This window comes from Nerophis ophidion, linkage group LG17, assembly GCF_033978795.1.
Source record: "Nerophis ophidion isolate RoL-2023_Sa linkage group LG17, RoL_Noph_v1.0, whole genome shotgun sequence".
Lineage (NCBI taxonomy): Eukaryota > Metazoa > Chordata > Actinopteri > Syngnathiformes > Syngnathidae > Nerophis > Nerophis ophidion.
In genome coordinates, this window is record NC_084627.1 from 47,529,004 (window position 1) to 47,535,003 (window position 6,000).

The 6,000-nt window shown below is 43.1% G+C and overlaps 1 protein-coding gene across 1 annotated transcript in view; it reads right to left on the reverse strand.

Moving 5' to 3' along the window:
- LOC133536553 (PHD finger protein 24-like) overlaps positions 1-3,576 on the reverse strand; it is a 38,545-nt gene extending 34,969 nt beyond the window's left edge. The window contains exon 1 of the mRNA XM_061877182.1: positions 3,261-3,576. The gene's annotated coding sequence lies outside the window, so the exon portion shown is untranslated. The remainder of the gene's footprint in view (positions 1-3,260) is intronic.
- Between the last annotated feature and the right edge of the window lie 2,424 nt (positions 3,577-6,000).

Consider the following 6,000-nt stretch of genomic DNA (forward strand, 5'->3'; position numbering starts at 1 on the left):
AAGAACATGAACAAAGTTACAATGTTATGCATTCCATGTAACCCACATATGGCTGACAGAAAAACAAGCGCATGAATGATGGTGGAATTTAAATCTCAATGCATTTGTAGACTAAGAGACGTCACGTTGGCGCTGCCAGCGCAGAGGAGTGTGAGTGTGCCAGCTCGCAGAAAGTCCAACAATACGCAGCGGAAAGGCGGCTCACACTGCAGGGATCTGTCACACACTAAGGAGCCGGATTCAGCCCTGCGTTTTTTAGGGAAATTGGCTCATTTGTGCACCAACTCGGGCAAAAAGATAACAAAAAGGGAGTCACGGAAAAAGACAAATGAGAGGGGGAAAGTAAACAAGGCAATCTCAACTACCGTGTTTCCTTGAATTGCCGCCTAGAATTACTGCCGGGTCAAACTCGTTTTCCAAAATAATTAGCGCATGCTTAGCATTACCGCCGGCTCAGGATTAACTAACTCGTTTCGCAAAATATAATTTTTATTAGCGCATGTCTAGAATTTCCGCCGGGTCAAACTCATTTCGCCAAATAATTAGTATATGCCAAGAATTTCCGCAGGGTCAAACACGTCACGTCACGAGTGACACTTCACCTGTTATCATTTTCAAAATGGAGGAGGCTGATTTCAATCATTTGAAATCGCATAAAGGGAAGAAGATTAAGAGCTATTCAGTAGGATTTACGGTCCAAGCTATGGAATATGCTAAAAAGAACAGTAAGCAGCTATGTTTTATTAATATACCGTAGCTGCGTGTGTCAAATGTGAGTCATTAAATGACTCCCGCCTCCTGGTGGTAGAGGGCGCTAGTGATCCTTCTTGCGACTACTCGGCTGCAGAAGAAGTGACAACAAGCAGCAAGAGTCGTCGATTGTAGCTGAGATAGGCACCAGCGCCCCCCGCGACCCCAAAGGGAATAAGCGGTAGGAAATGGATATATATATATATATATATGTGGCCCCCGATCTAAAATGAGTTTGACACCCCTAATTTAAACCTTACCGCTGCCGGTATGTATCTTTTTTTATATTGTAATATTTTCAGAATGTGCTTGTTCTATTTTTAAACACAGAAAACAATCTGAAGTTGTCTTTATTTATAAGTTATCGTGCCGTGATTTTACTAGTCCCGCCCACTTGGGAGTAGATTTTTGTTCATGTGGCCCCCGATCTAAAATGAGGTTTGACAGCCCTGATCTAAACTTTACCGCTGCCGGTATTTTTTTTCAAAATCTTTGTTGTAATATGTTCTATTTTTGTTTAAATGCCATGATTTGAATAGTCTGGCCCGCGTGTGCACAAAGTTTTCATCCATGCCACTCCTGAGCTAAAATGAGTTGTACACTCCTGCTCTTGATGAACCACAGCTTCCCAGTGCCTGGAACACTCATGCACCCCCAAACCGTGACATCACACTACCACCAAGACAAGACACAATTGTGTTGCCAGCTCTTTAGCCTCTAAAAATACATACTGCAATACAAGCTGTTCACTGACTACTCTAAAAGTACATCGAAGTTTAATTTCTATTACAAACCCCGTTTCCATTTGAGTTGGGAAATTGTGTTGGATGTAAATATAAACAGAATAACAAATCATTTTCAACCCATAGTCAGTTGAATATGCTAGAATTTAACTTTAGAACTTGATGCCAGCAACAAAGAAGTTGGGAACGGTGGCAATAAATACTGATAAAGTTGAGGAATGCTCATCAAACATTTAATTGGAACATCCCACTGGTGTGCAGGCTAATTGGGAACAGGTGGGTGCCATGATTGGCTATAAAAACAGCTTCCATGAAATGCTAAGTAATTCACAAACAAGGATGGGGCGAGGGTCACCACTTTGTAAGAAAATTGTCGAACAGTTTTAGAACAACATTTCTCAACAAGCTATTTCAAGGAATTTAGGGATTTTACCATCTACGGTCCGTAAAATCATCAAAATGTTCAGAGAATCTGGAGAAATCACTGCACGTAAGCAATTATATTACGGACCTTTGATCCCTCTGGCGGTACTGCACCAAAAAACGACATCAGTGTGTAAAGGATATCACCGCATGGTGTCAGGAACACTTCATAAAACCACTGTCAGTAACTACAGTTGGTCGCTACATCTGTAAGTGCAAGTTAAAACTCTGCTATGCAAAGTGAATGCCATTTATCAACAATATTCTGAAACGACGCCGGCTTGGCTGGGCCCGAGCTCATCTACGTTGGACTGATGCAAAGTGGAAAAGTGTTCTACGTTCTGACGAGTCCACATTTCAAATTATATTTGGAAACAGAGGATGTGGTGTCCTCCAGAACAAAGAGGAAAATAACCATCCGGATTGTTATCGGCGCAAGGTTCAAAAGCCAGCATCTTTGATGGTATGGGGGTGTATTAGTGCCCAAGGCATGGGTGACTTACACATGTGTGATGGTATGGGGGTGCATTAGTGCCCAAGGCATGGGTGACTTACACATTTGTGAAGGCACCATTAATGCTGAAAGGTACATACAGGTTTTCGAGCAACGTATGTTGTCACCCAAGCAACGTTATCATGGACGCCCCTGCTTATTTCAGCAAGACAATGCCACGCCACATTCAGCACGAGTTACAACAGCATGGCTTCGTAGTAAAAGAGTGCGGGTACTTTGCTGGCCCGCCTGCAGTCCAGACCTGTCTCCCATGGAAAATGTGTGGCGCATTATGAAGCGTAAAATAGGACAGCGGAGACCCCGGACTGTTGAAGGACTGAAGCTTTACATAAAACAAGAATGGGAAAGAATTCCGCTTTCAAAGCCTCAACAATGAGTTTCCTCAGTTCCAAAGGTTTATTGAGTGCTGTTAAAAGAAAAGGTGATGTAACACAGTGGTGAACATGCCCTTTCCCAGCTTCTTTGTCACGTGTTGCTGGCATCAAATTCTAAAGTTAATGATTATTTGCAAAAAAAAAATGTTTAGGAGTTTGAACATCAAATATGTTGTTTTTGTAGCATATTCAACTGAATATGGGTTGAAAATGATTTGCAAATAATTATATTCTGTTTATATTTACATCCAACACAATTTCCCAACTCATATGGAAACAGGGTTTGTACATATACTGTAATTAAAATGTTTTAAAAAATGGTTGCTGCTAGTGAGGATGAGGCGTTCAGGGACCAACAGTTGTTTGTTGATCACCTCCGGCCCTGTGCGAGTGCGTGTTATGTAACGTGTTTAAAGAGGTGCGTGGGAGAGTTTGAGGAATCCCGTCTGGACTCACCGTTGAAGGGTAAAAAAAAGAAAACAAAAAACGCTGGATTGGGACTGGATCTCCTCGGTGTCCTCAGACTGGGCCGTCCAGCATGGCAGGACCTGGCAACCCCTCCTTCCTTCTCCGACTTCTCTCCTTCCTCCCGGGGGAAAAGTGGGTAACAGACAGCTCCAGTGCTGAAATGTGGACGCCTTCTGTCCGTGGGCTGCTTCCTCCTGAGAGCCTGAGAGCCTGAGAGCCTGAGAGCCGCCACGCAGCGCCGCGCCACTCGCGTCAAGAGGAGAGACCTTGGCGCGGCGGACTCACACGCAGCCAATCAGCGGTCGACTTCCGCGGCCCGATTCATGACGTCACTCTCCCCCCCGCCCCCTCTCCCCTCGCCCGTTGAAAACTTGCAGGAGCCCCGCCCCTCCGGAGCTTCACCTACGAATGACTTGTGATTGGGTGGATCGATCCAATATCGATACCAAGGGTAGTATCAGTATTGGATTTTTAGTTCCCTTCTATGTTCCATCCATCCATTTTCTACCGCTTATTCCCTTTTGGGGCTGCGGGGGGTGCTGGCGCCTATCTCAGCTACAATCGGGCGGAAGGCGGGGTACACCCTGGACAAGTCGCCACCTCATCGCAGCCCTTCTATGTTGAGATTCACAAATATCTACACCAGGGGTTGTCAAACTCAAATACAGAGTGGGCCAACATTTCAAACTGAACAAAACCGCGGGACCCAAACAAGTTTTGCATTGAATATTGAACAAGCAAGGCTTATATGACTTAATAATTGGGGCGGCATGGCTCGGTTGGTAGACCGGCCATGTCAGCAACTTGAGGGTTGCAGGTTCGATTCCCGCCTCCACCATCCTAGTCAATCAATCAATCAATCAATCAATCAATCAATCAATGTTTATTTATATAGCCCTAAATCACTAGTGTCTCAAAGGGCTGCACAAACCACTATGACATCCTCGGTAAGCCCACATAAATTCCGGTGTTTATATTAAACATGCTTCACTGATGAGAGTATTTGGCGAGCGCCGTTTTGTCCTATTAATTTCGGCCGTCCTTGAACTCACCGTAGTTTGTTTACATGTACAACTTTCTCCGACACTGCCACAGAAAGACGTGTTTTATGCCACTCCTTCTTTGTCTCATTTTGTCCACCAAACCTTTTATACTGTGTGTGAATGTACAAAGGTGAACTTTGTTGATGTTACTGACTTGAGTGGAGTGCTAATCAGGCATATTTGGTCAGTGCATGACTGCGAGCAAGTCCATGCTAACATGCTATTAAGGCTAGCTGTTTGTACATATTGCATCATTATGCCTCGTTTGGAGGAATGTTTGAACTCATTTCATAACCTGTGGTTCTCTGTGTATTTAATTCATATTTGCATTATGTTTATGTAATACTATCTTCTTTTCTGTGACCTGTTGTTCCAGATCACAGCAAACGTTACAACCAGCTTGGAACATTTTGTGTTGCCGACCCCTGAACAAGGTCACGTTACACATTCCTAAGTTGGGTCAAACCACCTTATGATTGAACCTTGACTCAAGAGTGGCCCTCGGTCCAGCTGGAGAGGTACACTGTCACTGCCGTTGTGTCCTTGGGCAAGACACTTTACCCACCTGCTCCCAGTGCCACACTGGTTTAAATGTAACTTAGATATTGGGTTTCACTATGTAAAGTGCTTTGAGTCACTAGAGAAAAGCGCTATATAAATATAATTAACTTCGATAATGACAAGCAAAATCAAGTTTCAAATTATAATAATAATAATTTTAAAAAATCAATGCTATATCAAATAAAATTTAAATAAAAATTGGGGGTGGTCGGGGTTTGGTGGTAGCGGGGGTGTATATTGTAGCGTCCCGGATGAGTTAGTGCTGCAAGGGGTTCTGGGTATTTCTTCTGTTTTGTTTATGTTGTGTTACGGTGTGGATGTTCTCCCGAAATGTGTTTGTCATTTTTGTTTGGTGTGGGTTCACAGTGTGGCGCATATTTGTAACAGTGTTAAAGTTGTATATACCGCCACCCTCAGTGTGACCTGTATGGCTGTTGAGCAAGTATGCCTTGCATTCACGTGTGTGTGTTAAAGCCGCATGTATTATGTCACTGTGCTGGCACGTTGCTTCAGGCGAGAAATGACAATAAGTCGATCCAAGAGCACAAACAAACATTCACATACATTCACACTTATTGGCAATTTAGAATCATCATAGTGATCAATGCATTGCTTTCCTGTGGATTTAAGGTTGGCAATAGTTTCTCAGCAAATATATTCTATTTATAATTGTATTATTGTGGTGTTGGGTACTGTCAGGTTCAAAAACACTGATGACATCTATTAAAAAAGTCAAAAAGCAAGGAATTAAACAGAGACAGAATCAAATTTGGTTCAATTTGAGGAGAAACGTCTGGGATGTACTCTTGTGCAGTCTCCAGGACGCTCTGGCGAAAGGTTGTACGCCTTCTCTTTTTTTTGGACCTTCCCTGATTACATGGCAACATCTGTTTATAAGGGAGGGGGTCGTAAACAGCCATCGCCTTTTGGTTACAGAACAGTTCAAAGAAAAGGTCATAAACAGTTCACAGAAAAAGTCGTAAAAGAATAAGAAGAAGTCGTAAAAGAGTTCAAAGAAGAATGTCAGATTCAAACACTGATGACATCTATTAAACAGACAAGAAGCAAGGAACCATGCAGAGACAGAGTTCAATTTAGCTCATGAGGAGAACGTGTGGAGCTGC